We start from the raw sequence: 13,334 nt of genomic DNA, 5'->3' as shown, positions 1-13,334 counted from the left end.
GAAACAAGTCTTGAGCACTAAGATTTTGTTTTATTTTTAGTTTTTTCACATAGCTAGTATGTTCTATAGTTACTGTTTCTGCTATCTATCCAGAACATACTCATTGTAGTTCTCCTCTGTACTTTTTACCACTAGCCTGCACAGATACTTTAATTACAGAGAAAAGATATCTCATTGTGGTAACAGCACTTAATTCTGCCTTATCCTTATTGGTTTTCTTGTTTTGTGCTATTCCCAGACACATGGTTCAAAGCACTTGCGAGACGATTTCATTTTTTTTGTTGTTGTTGTTTCATTTTGATCTTGTTTTCCTGGCTGAGAGGATGTGTGTCACTTGTGTTTTGAAATGAACTCTGGTAAATACAGCCGCTTCTTGAAAAGATCACTGGTCCCCTTTGAGCACGACTCTGCCATAAATATGCAAGTGGGAAGAAAACTATGAAGAACTTGTTGTGTGAACTACCCACGGGCTCGGTCTTCTCCTCGTTACAGCCCTGCTTCTGGACCCTTCCCCGCAGGGCACACGACACCTCCCAGCCGTGCGTGACACCGAGTGCCAAAGAAGGGTAACTGTGTTATAAGGCTTTTTAATTCCCACTTACTTCAATTCCAACTTACTTCAGCTGTTATCAGCAGCTGGTTACTTCAGCTGGCTGATATGCCTCGGTGTCTTGTAAACATTCGGTCTAGCACTGTGCATTACTCATAGTTGGAAAATCACTTTGACTCCTGTAGCATAATTATGTTAATGTCAAATGAGTCACAGGGAAACAGAAAACTTTTATCAGTGCCAGTTTCAGAATGCTCCCGTTGGCATGATAGAAGTAGGTTAGGGGATTTAGGGGAAAAAACAATTTTCATTTAATGAGTGATATGAAATTATGATAATAATTACTCAAAAGGAAGCTTATGTGACAATCGAACTCAGATTCACTGGAACACAAAATTAGTAAGAAAATACCAGCCTGATTATTTATAAGAGCAAGAATGAAAAACACTGAATTTTTAAACAATCACTTTTCCAAGAAAACTTCAGATATCTTTCGCACATAAACAGCTTTTCACATTCATTATTTAGTTTCAACAGCAGTAAGTGATTTATTTAAATTGACATCCTAATTAGATTGCATTTCAGAGCCAACCTCCTCTGATATTTCATGAATTTTACCTCTTTCTTGGTTCAGTTAATGCTAGTGATCAGCTAAGAAAAAAAACCCAGCTCATATGTGGATCATAACGCAAAAAGCCAAAAGCCCTTCAACAAGCTGAAAGTTCTTATAACATATCTTGTCCCAGCTTAAAGCAGACAGGGCCAATGAGAGCAGAATTCGTTCCAGAGTTTAAAGACAAGGGGACAAACATCTGTGACACACTGGCTATCTCAGGGCTAAGCTGCAGCACTTCTTTTTTTCTGGAACATACAGAGGCAAGTTCCTCTGGTATTTCCCTACCAGGATTTTACATGCTCAAACATATATCAATATTCCCGCATGCCATCCTGATGAATAGGATATACCACCTGAATGTGAAGGGAAGCTTTTTTTTTTCCCCAGATGGCTGAAACATCATTCTCAGAACACAAGAGTTTTAGTATTCTGACAGATTCCACTGTGCTATTTAATAAAAAGGCTCAAAAGTAAGCAAAAGGCAAAAGCTGAATTGAAAATCATATATTATATCTATATAATTTTAGTCGGGAAAAAAATCACCTAGGGCAATGTAATAAAAATCTCTTATTGATAACTAACTGCATTTACATCAATGTTCTATTTGAGAGGGAGACAAGACTTACATTTCTCTGGGAGCTCCATCCCTCTGAGCATTTCCCCTTCATCTGCTGACTTCTCATCTCATGCCTTTTCTGACTTCTCTCCACTTATCCTAGAAACTGTCAATAAATTAAATCTGCCATGTCCTATAAGAAACCAACTGTTGTTACTAAATTGAGTGGGAATATAAGGTCATGCCATAGGTGACTAAGTACCCCCCAGATTTCCCTACGAGCCATGATCTAAATATGATGGTACAGCATCATCTCGACCTTATAATGAGTGAGGGGCTTTATTTCAGAGCACACCCCCGACCCAGAGATAACCTACTTTGGACAACACCTGTAGTTTGAAGCCCTCAGCTCTTGGCTGAGTTGAAATTGTGTTTTATTATGTAAAATAGTTCATGCCTAACACATCAGTAGAAATCCTCTACTTGTAGCATTTGGTTCTTTTGTGTTTCGCGTGGGAACATACAGGAAATACACCAAGGCATTCTTTCTTTGTAAATTAGCATCGTTTTATTAGTGATGTGCGTTTGTGGATTGCCCCACGGAGGCGACCAGACGCCAGAAGGAGTTTCCCTTCTCCCCGTGCCCGCCCCGGGACAGCGCTCCGGGGAAGCGCAGCGACAGAGCCGGGAGCAGTGATGGAGAGAACCGCTCCGGACCACACGCGGGGAGCATCACCCGGGGCAGCACCGCGCGGGAGAGCCGGGGCAGGCACACCCGGACTGCGGCTGAGACCCGGGGAGCTGGGGCCCGGCCCGGCGGAGCCGCTCTCCCCGGCAGCCCCTCACTCGGGCCGGCACCGGGCGGCGTGCGGGGCTCAGCGCGGCCGCCCCGCGCCCCCCCGGCCCCGCAGCTGCGCCCGTCCGTCAGCGCCGCCCCCCCGGGCGCGGCCGCCGGGCGCTGCCCCTTTAAGGCAGCGCAGCCCCGCGCGCATTCCAGCGGCCGCGTCACCGTTCCGGGAAGCGGGTGGCGTCATCCCGCCATCCCTCCCGCCGGCCATCCCGCGGCGGCGGGGCGGGCCCTGGGGAACAAAGGCGGGATAAAAATAGAAGGTGAGAGAGCGCGGGGAGCGCCGTGCCCGGCGGGCGGGGCCGCGCTCACGTCGCCGGTGACGTCACGGCGGGCGCGCGCCTGCGCGGCCCCGCGCGGCTATTGATAGGCGCTGCCGGGTGGGAGCCGGGCGTGGTGGCGTCATGCGGGGCCGCGCGTGCCGCGTCATGTCGCGGCCCGTCGCGTGCGCGGCGTTGGTAGCGGCCGCGCGCGGCTCGGGCTCCGCGTCCCCCTCAGCATTCCGGGGGTGAGGAGCCGCCTCCCTCAGGGAACAGCGCGGACCCTGCGGATGGGCTTGCCTTGAAGGCACGGCGGGCGGCAGCTCCCGGGGGACTGATGGCTCTTGAGACAGCGAGAGCGTTCTTTGTGCCGTGCCGTGGATTCGCTTTGATTTGGCACCAGCAAGGGCGCCAGTGCTAAACTTCCCTTTGCGGGGTGCTGAGTGAAAGAGTAACTCTGTATCGCACTGCGAGCGAGGGCAAACAGCGAAGCGTTCTCCTCTTGCTCCGTGCTGTGCTCTCCCAGTAAAGAAAAGCAATGCATTACCCCGGGGGATGGTTTCTACGCCCACTGGAACGTGACATTCCCCACAATTAATTATTACATAAGTACCATGTCAAGGATGCCATTGATATTACGGTCGTTCTCTCAACTACAGCAATGACAGCAGTAGCTCATATCTAGAGTCTTAAAAGGATGCTGGTTCATTTCTGTTCCAGCTGCCAAGTCCGTCTCTCAAGAGCAGCCTGAGGATGTTCCGTAGCCTTGGTGGTCGTGGACTCTCTGTGAAGAAAGACTGAAGCCTGGGACTGTTTACACTCTCCTGCTGCAGCTGGCCTTGTCTTTTTTCTAAGAATCAGATAATGTGAAAGGATATTGGGCCACATGTGTAAGCTTTTAATAGTAGTATTTGGTAGACAAGGCTTACACTCTTTACTGTAGCTCTTTGTATTTCAGTACTGAGTATTAAAAAGCTACTGCGTCCTCTTTGATCCCTTCTGAATGGCGTGTGGGATGGTTTGTGGTTGGTTGGTTTGGCTGGGGTTTTTTTGTGAAGTTGTTCATAAAAGTCAGTGTCTGTGTGTCTGTCTCCCAAAGCTGTTGCTTTCTCTAGACAGACCAGATAGCAAATAGATCTCTAATTTGGGATGGCATCTTGCCAGACTGTTCACATTCAATGAAAATGTGGTGGACCATCTGAAACTAGGAACTATATCATCAACAAGTAACTCCTGGTACCCTAGTCACTGTGAGCAGGTGAAAGATCTAGAAAAAAATCACTAAGCATTACACAGTAAGCACTAAATAAAGCACTTGTAAAGGACCTGTAAAGTAGGTTGAAATTTCCAGATGGCAGAACTGAGTGTGCCAAGTTCTGTCCCCATAGGGCTGATGTGTCTGCATCAGTGTGCTCTCACCCTTAAGTTCGGAGGTTTTTTATTTGAAAGATAAAAATATTGAACTAAATATAGACTAAACTAATCTGACCTAAATCTAAACAAGGGATATGTTCATTCCATAGCTTAACCAAATAGTTAATTTGGGATTATTCCCTAGTGGTTTTGAGTAGGCTTAACCAAAGCCTCGACTGGAAAATTGAAGGAAGTTGAGGTTCAGCCCTTTTTGTGTGCCAGTGCACTTGAAAAGGTAGTTCAATGCTGGCAGTCCTTCTTTTTCAGCCTTGCTTTGTGATACAGTGGCATCTGCTTGTGAAGGTTGCATGTGCCATTTGAAGGGCTTCGTTGTGCAGCGTAGCGATGGCGTGGTGCAGTGCAAACCTGAGCGAAATTGTACTGTCCCAGAGCATTCCGAAGGAGGCTGGTGTAGTTATTAGAGAGTGGCTGTGTCTTTTATTAGATTGAGCCATACAGAGGAAGAAAGGAGAGAAGTGGGCAAGCTTTCAGGAGCACAAGCCTTTCTCCGTCAGCTGCTTTAAAAAAGAAATTCTGGAAAACTGTATCAGTAAATTTGACCTGTTCCTGATATTGTGTTCTCTACCAAAAGCCCGAATTACTTCATTAGCTTCTAGAAATGTAACAGCTGCTAGTTTTCCATTTAACTGTTCCTGGTTACATGCTGCTAGGGACACACCTGTCAAACAGAATGGTGTTTGGGCCCAGAAATGTGCAGTTGCACAGTTAATTGCTCAAATTGCAGCAAAGCAACCCTGGGATATATTGTCTGGAGATAACACTGCATCTCCTCTGAAGGGGGAATTTGCAATGCTTACCTCACCATTTAGTCACCTGGATGACTGTATGCTGAGAAGAAAACAGGCTTCTGAATGAGCCACCAGAATATCATTGCAAAGTGTACTGTAACCTGAAGAGAAAATCTGCACTGATTGTACATCTCTGCAGTGATGTCCTGCACTATGCTAGAACCTCCCTGCAAAATAGTAAAATAATCTTCTTAACCTAGAAAAAAAAGTCCTGTGATTTGAAGTGAAGCTTTCCTGGAATTTTCCATGGCTTTGAGGTGGTGTCCCCTATCAGAAACAACCTTCCAGGAAGTCTGTGAGCACTGAGCAGTATCAGTCTGTGCATGAGTCTTGCATAATAAATGCCCTGGGCTGCAGAGCTATGGATTCTACTCATTCCCATCCCAGAATGTGAGGTATTTGCTCAATGTACTGAGTGTCCTCATGGAAGTTTTTGGGATGAACCCAAACAGCTACCAGGCATAGAATGGCTCCCACAAGTTGAAGGACAGAAATGGACTGTCAGCAGCTGGAGAATATTTTCACAAAGCAATCCAACTACTAATAGAGTACCTTAAAACATAAGCTCAGAGCTTAACTTTTTTAACCCAGGTGGACACTTAAAAACTGTGGTTTCAGCAGAAACATAAATTTGGCACCTAATTTTGTCCTTATTCTTCCTGTCAGCCCTTTGCTTTCACACAGGTAATAATTAACAGCTGTTCTTCAAGTTCCGTGATGGCCCCATCTCACTTCTAAGTGTCAGTTACTCTGTTACCTGAAAACATCTAGCTTTTTAGCATAATTAAGGCATTCTAAGTCTTATGAGACTTATGATGGTCCACATACATTTAACAGCTTAGATCTATTGAGCTTATTTTTGAAAAGGCACCATGTATTTTCTATTGCCTTCTATGTCTGGAAATCATTTTCAGGGCAGACTAGAAGTTGTTTCTGGTGGAAGCTGTGTTCCCTGACTCAACAGGGCTCTTTGTTTTCAAGGAATAGAAATAAAGAGGATCTCTTTTGAGTTTCCTTTAATTATAAGCCTGAGGGCACAGGGGAAGGAGGAGCGATTTCTGTTTCTCAGTAAGATGTTTGTGATTTAGTTCTGCCTGGAGGAGTTGCTGTTTTGTTGCTAAATGATAATTGCACCTTTCCTGTGGCAGTAGAGGAGATTTGGCAGTGTTGCTCTCGTGATTTGTGGAGCTCTCCAAAAAGTTAATTGGGAGTTTCTTCTGTGACTTGAACATGATACTCTCCTTCACAATCATAAGGATTTCCTTGTGGTATGAACCAGGGCTGAATGTCAAGTCAGTTCTTGCAGTCTGGCTTTTTCATTCTGGAGAGAACATGATGCATTTGAAATGTATTCGAGATACCATTTTCTCATTAGATGGTTACGTTACGCAAGGTGGAGAACGGCAGTTACCCTTAAAGCTATTTATTACACTCGTGGCTGTGAATCTAATGAGGGAAGATGGGATTCAAGAAGGGACATGATAGAAGTTTTTGTAGAAGTGGGGATAGTCTGGATGATGAAGGTATATGAGAACATTAATGTTTAAAAGAAGATTATAAATCCCTCAGTGTGTGCAGTTCTGCTGTTACTTATGAACAGCCCTGGATCAGGCATAGGCACTAAGTCGGGATCCTGTAGTCTTCTTCATGGGAGTCTCCTGTGTTTCTAGCAGCACCAAAGTAAAGGATTCATGACTTTTTGGGAAATAAAGGAATTACTTGGTCTTATTCCTTGGGTGATAACTTCCTTTCTCTGAGGGAAGCAGAATTGTCAGTGATCATGATGACTCCTCTTTTCAGATAGAAAAGAGGAGTAAAGATGTGAGCAAGAAATTTAGGATATGTGCAGTCTGCCACAGGGTGCTTTGGGTAAGTTGTTCAGTGCTTTCTGACAAAGAAGGTGTATCATGCCCACCAGGGCAACATGGTGAGCATGATGTTAAGGCTGTTTATCATGTAAGTACCTGAGAGAATTAGAAATTGCACACTAAAGGCTTTACGTGTTTCTGTGACCATTTACTGCATTCTGCAGAACAGCTACTGCAGCATCTGTATGAACTGAAACAAGGTAGCTTTTCACAGATTCTCCTGTAGTCTAATAGTCTCACAAATGTATTTATTCCATTTGTGGCATTTCTTACTTGATTGAAAATTTGAATAACTTATCAAAAAAGATGCCTTTTTATTTCTTTCTTAAATCTTGATAAGAGTTCAAAGCATTCAGTTGTAACAAATTTTCTGATGGTTTACTAAGAATTAATCAAAGTTTAATTCATATAATAATGCTATCATAGCCTTTAATTTAATATGAAACTACTTCATAAGCCTATTAATTTCTAATTGACATTTTGTCAATTGACCTAGTCCCTGCTCAAGGTCAGTGCAGGATTGTTACCTGGTAGTGTTTGTCATGACAGAATCAATTATGGAATTTATGAACTTTTTGTTCTTGCCACAGCTGCCAACAGTGCAACTTGAAAGTTTACATTAAATGTGGCTCTCAAAATTCAGAAATAGATTAAGCCTTATTGCTGTGTTCTCCATTCTAATCCTTCCTGTCCTCACCCACCTCACTCTCCACCCTTAGATCAAAGTTTCCTAGAGTGTAAGGTCAAAATGTTTCACATAAATCTCCTCGATGGAGCTCAGCCTCTTTGAAACTTTTGTTCTCTTCTGTTTGTTTCTTCCAAAACTTCTTGTTGCTTCCTCTGTATCCACTGGGTCCTTTTTTTTTTCCTTTGCTCTGTTACTTGCCTTTATCTAGGACTGTCAGTGGTCTGGAACTCTGGTGTTCAACTGTTATTTGAAAAATGTGGATAACTTTATTAGGTTCACAAAGTGGTATACTGTAAATCACAATGAGAAATACATTTTGCAAAGCAGGCACTGTTGTGTAAAGAAGTTAAAACAAGCTAAAACCTCATTGGTTTCCCCAAAGGCTCCTGTTTTTATAACTGTTTAGGTTTGTAAATTCTTTGGAATTTCTCTTTTGCTTTGGAATGCCTGACTAAATGTGAGATGTTGAAAATGGACTCAGTAGATCATGACTACCATTTTGAAGCTTCCATGGAGAACGGGTCACTGTGGAACATTTCTCTAGTGAGCACAATGCTTAGCAGAAATCCTAAATCCGTTACTCATTCAGCTGAAAGCACAGCAGAGGCAAAAGCGATGCATGAACACGTGTCAAGGCAATAGACTTAAATGTTATCACAAGTTGCCCCGTGAGAATTTAATCTTTAGTTTTGTTGGCTTTTCTGCAGTTTAGATCTTAAAATATTTTTTAAATGAATGATTCTGCGATGGTATCTTTTTTCTGCCCTACGTTTAGAAGTAATGAAGGTAAGGAAAAGTCATTTTCCAAATGGGGCATGACCCTCTCCCTGTCGAGCTCAGTGTCATTTCTTGCTAACTGAAGGGATGCACGACTGGGTGGGTAGGTTTTTGGGTGGCAGAGTTTGTTCCTTCTTGGTTTCCTTTCTTCCCACAGATTGGTTGTTATGTCTATGTTGTTGCAAAATCAGGGTGTTCTAAGGCTTTCTAATTAGCTTTTGTCTAATTGGCATACTTTCTGGAACTGGAGAGATTTCCTACAAAAGCTTGGTTCCTCCCTCATCCCAGTAACATCACTAAATTAGTTTTGAAAAAGCATTTCAGTGCTACCATATGCCTAATTATAAGTTGATTTTTTTAGGCTTTTAAATTTGATTTGTGTTACCAAAAGTGAAATGATTTTTAAGGATTGAGTTGCATACTGCTTGAATGTTGCTCAAAAATCCACAAAAAACTTACTTTTATTTAATTTTCATATGAACTATCATTGTTTTATTAGCACTTTAGAAACATGAATTACAATAACTTGTCGTGGTAGTTATGTCCTAAAAGCCCTTTGTAATCTGGAAAAAACCCAATTTTTTAAACCTTTGTGCTACACTAAACAGAGTACTTAAAACTAAGCCTGATTTTGCTTTAACTTCTCTGATTCAGATTGCTTTTAATAGCTGTGGTTACAGTGTAGTGCTCTGCCTACCCCAAGGTAGTTATGCTGTCTTTAGTGCAATCTTTGTAAGGTCTTGAAAATGCAGATGAAGAAAGCCAGGTTTTATTATTTTGCTTCTTGAGAACTGCTGCAGAGTTTTGTTGTTTCATGATTGCTGTTCTGCTTAAATGCTAAGTTATTTTGCACTGAAAAGAAACACTTTTCAGCTGTTGAAAGTCAGAGTGCATCTGTAATAATGTTATTATGATTAATTTTTATGCTTGTTGTCAGTTCTCTGAAAAATATAATTTCAAATCTAGAAAGGCACAGGCTTGTTTACTTAATGATCCCTTAGAATGTATTCCTGTGTCGCTGAGATCGGTGATAACAGGATGAGGTAAGAATTGATTATTTAAGGTAAGATTTTGAAGTTCATTGAGAGTTTTAGCACTAGTGGATTATATTCTGCACCAAATAAAGTAGAAATTATCACTTACTTCAGAATGAGTTTGGGTGAGGCCGAATTAGCTGAAAAGGTCTGTTTTCACTTCACTTGGAATATGAGGATTATCTGTTGACATACGTATTTAAACCAAACTGGTGTGAATACAAACCAGATGTTTCTTGGGAACATTTTTGTAGTACATTTGAACCATAAAACAAGGTGACACATTTTTTAAATGAATATTCCTGATTGCGTGTTGAGGAAACGTGTGTTCTAAGTGTTACTTTGCTATTTCTAAGTGGTTAAGAATCTGCAATCTCGTATAATATTAAGTGCTGTAATGAAAATCTAGATACAAAATAGAATGACCTTCTGTGTAAAAGCAAATAAATCATGTTTGATTTAGATCTTTAAAACAAATAAAACTCTTTTAAAATTTTTTTCAGCAATCATTATAAAGGCTTGGTTAAATCTTGATTTCCATACCCATTCTCACTGAGCACAAGGGAGGCTGTCAGCAAGTAACTGGTGATGTGTAACGAAGAATCTAGGACTGAAAAACACATTAGTATTGTGGAAGTGTTCCACACTTAGTTTCATTGATACAGGGGTACCTTCACGTTATAAAACTTTCACTGTCTTATTAATTTCTTCCTGCAAGCCCTCCAAGTGGAGATAACCTCTGTCCCCAATCTTACAGTCTCTTCTCCCCTCATGAACCTGTGTCACAAGGCCAAGGCAGAGGTGGGACATAGTGGTATTGGAATGTGTTATTGCCATAGGTGTAGACTGATATAGTTCCTAATAACAGGAGCAAGGAGTGTTACTTGGAGTTGTTTCTACTTTTTTATTTCCCCCTCACACACACACACTTAATGTTTCTCAAAGATGAGCTTGGCAGTTTCTGGTTAATTGTGTTCTTTAGCATTTTTTAACTAATATTCTATTATGATGATACTCTAATTAAAAGTAAGACAATTTGGACAGTTAATTCCTGTAAACTGTCCCTTTAATGTGTTGTAACGTTAGCTCTTGAATCATGCAGTCACAGGAGTTTGGTGTTTATATGATTGGGAAGATGACTCACATGGTCTTTCCCTGGTTTTGCTAAATACTCAGATTCATCAAAGAGCATTTCTCTCAGAACTGAAGCAAATTAAAGGAGAGTTGTCGCACAGAGGAAGAAGTACTTTCTACCCCTTCTTCAAGGTCTCCTTTTGTTTCCATTGTGGGAAACAATATACAGAGAACATGCTGAAAGCCACTAGTACCCTTTTTGGGTATCTTCAGATACCTTTTCTCAAAATCTTAACTGTTTACGAAAACCCTTATTACATCTGACACTGTAAATCAAATCAGTCCTTTTCTGCAGTACACTGTGGATGCCTATTTCATCTCATTGTGCACATGGAGAGATCCCAAAGTTATAAATAAACTCGTGGTAGCCATATGTCATGGCAGTGTGTCTAGTTTGGATTTTTGAGGCACAGTTGGAATATACAGACAATATACAGGCTCATATTGCGTAGTATAAACTTAAACATTTTTGAAACTGGGAAGTTCTGGTTCTTTGACTCCATCCTTTTCTAAACATGTACAATAGGCTTACCCTATTCCATTTAGCTAAATTTGGTAAGAATATAAACTGGCCATAAAAATGTAATAACAACTTGATCCTGTACACTGAACTAGAGATACAGTAGTTCAAAATGCAGTTGGCATTTAGGTGCTTGTATAGCTTTGTCAGTCCACTTCAGCTGCACAAAGAGTGTGTTCACTTAGCAAAACGTTGAGGCTGCTTCTTGTTTAGGTTTGTTCACACATTTTTTTCCCTCTCTTTGGTGATGTTAACTCTGCAGAAAGGCAAGAGCATGTTAAACATCATCAGTTTATTGGGTGAATAGACCATAGGTATTAGCAGATGCACTAACAGGTCTCCAACAGTGACAAGGGTTTCTAGCGCTGTTTGCAAAGCCTGGGTCTATAAATTCTGACCAACACGAAGCTGAAACAGCTGCCAGATTTACTGGCAGTTAACTCTGTGAGTGCTCACAAGTCTGGGAATCTGGCTATTCACAGACAATGTGTCCGTTTGGGAACTTCAGTCATACTCATTTAGCATGTAGCCGAGGGTTTGGTATCAATTGTTTTGGGGTTGGGCTGTTTTTACATCGTGGCTTGTTTGATCCAAGTGCTATTGAAAGCAGCACAAGTCTCTCCATTGACTTGGATTAATTGGTCACTCTGTGACATATAAGCCAGTGTTGATTAATTCCCTGCAGTTCCTACTATGAGCCCACACAAAATAATGGAGAACCATCAGTGGCCGTTGTCACTGTTAGTCAGTTCCCATGAATACCTCATTTTTATTTTCAGGCTGAACTCCTTAATCCTACACAGTATTATAAATAAGCCATGTAAACAAGAACTTCTTGTCACATTATTAGAATAGTAGATGCAATGTTTGCTAAACTTGGAACTTTCCCAAAGTCATGGTCACAGGTTCATGTGACATGTTACAAAAGTTGCTGATTTCATTGTTTGGTTTTTGAACATGACTTTTGACTTGTAGCCCGCTGAATGTTGCTGCAGCCTGTAAGCAGGAGAGCACAAAGGGTGGGGTATTTCATGAAGGTCTGTAACTGTGGCTCGGCTTTTGCAGAAAGGTGTACTCATTTCGTTTCTCCTGCTTCCTCCTGCTTATCAGGAAGTGCCCTACAGCGCTGCAGTAAGAGAGCACTGCCTGTTTAAGGAACACCTTCAAAACTTACTAGAAATAGTGAACTGTAGAAAAATAAAGCAGTAACCAGAAGTGTTCTTTTCTTAGCTCTGAAATTTGGGGGAAGTACCCATGCTACAGTGTTATTTCTTGTTTTAGGAGCAAAATGTCTATCACTTCTCGTATATAAATGTCATAAAACATTGGACAAAGTTGAAAAATTTTAACAAATATTTGCTGGATAGTATTGTCTTACTGAGGAGATAAAGTGCCAGCTTGTCATGTGTTTTTAGACTACCTTACTATTACATTACTTACATTACCTTAAAATTTTTGAATAGCATGCACAATACAGGGGGGAAGTCACCCTTTTTTATAATTCTGCAAACTAATTACTTGGTCACCCCTTTGTATCATTGCAAAGCACTGTCACTTTGAGGGTTGGTGCAGGTTTGGTTAGGTTCATACCTCCTAATATAGACTGTGATTCTCAGGATGGATGAAGTATGTTTTGAAAGTCATATAAAGAAGAATTATGGACAGAGAGTATAATTTTTTCCTTTTTAGAGTTTTTCATTCTGTGAGGTGCCTTCTGCTTTTTCTCCCATTTTGCCTTGTGTATCCATCCATAATTTCACATGATGGAATAGAGAACAGGTCAGAGTAGTATACAAATAAAAGTCAGTATAAGGAACCATTATATAAATGTGCATCTCTTAGGGAGGATGGGCTGCTTTTTCTGTAGCGGAAATACTTACAATCTCTTTGATTAATGTTGCTGTTGTCTTTAAGCCTAGGAAAAGAAATGTATTAAAGTAGATTGTAGAGTGCATTTTTGTTCTGAGAAGTAATGTTGCTTTAATTCTTTATAAGAGGCAATTTAGGTAACAAAGCACGTCTTAGTATATTGTATTGATGTCTCTACTCACAGGTTAAGTTCTTAGAAGGAAAATTTTGATGGAATGTCTTTAATCTTCTTAGGTATCAGAGTTTTTCTTGCTTGAAATCTCATTTCCTCCCTGAGGAAAAAAAGAAATAGAAAAATGCTTTGTTTTTTTGGTTTATTTGGGTTTTTTTGTTGTTTTTATTAACATGTAAGCATGATCTTGTACTGATTCTACATTTAGGAGCCTTTTTTTG

The 13,334-nt window shown here is 41.1% G+C and overlaps 1 long non-coding RNA gene across 1 annotated transcript; it reads left to right on the top strand.

The window, feature by feature from the left end:
- The first annotated feature begins 2,561 nt into the window (after positions 1-2,561).
- LOC125323122 lies at positions 2,562-3,829 on the top strand. Its single transcript, XR_007202391.1, has 2 exons — positions 2,562-2,832; positions 3,550-3,829. It is a non-coding gene; the product is annotated as an uncharacterized LOC125323122 (long non-coding RNA).
- Positions 3,830-13,334: the final 9,505 nt, after the last annotated feature.

Source organism: Corvus hawaiiensis, chromosome 3 (genome assembly GCF_020740725.1).
Source record: "Corvus hawaiiensis isolate bCorHaw1 chromosome 3, bCorHaw1.pri.cur, whole genome shotgun sequence".
NCBI lineage: Eukaryota > Metazoa > Chordata > Aves > Passeriformes > Corvidae > Corvus > Corvus hawaiiensis.
The sequence above is the reverse complement of the archived record's forward strand: the minus strand, read 5'-3'. Positions and strand labels throughout refer to the sequence as shown.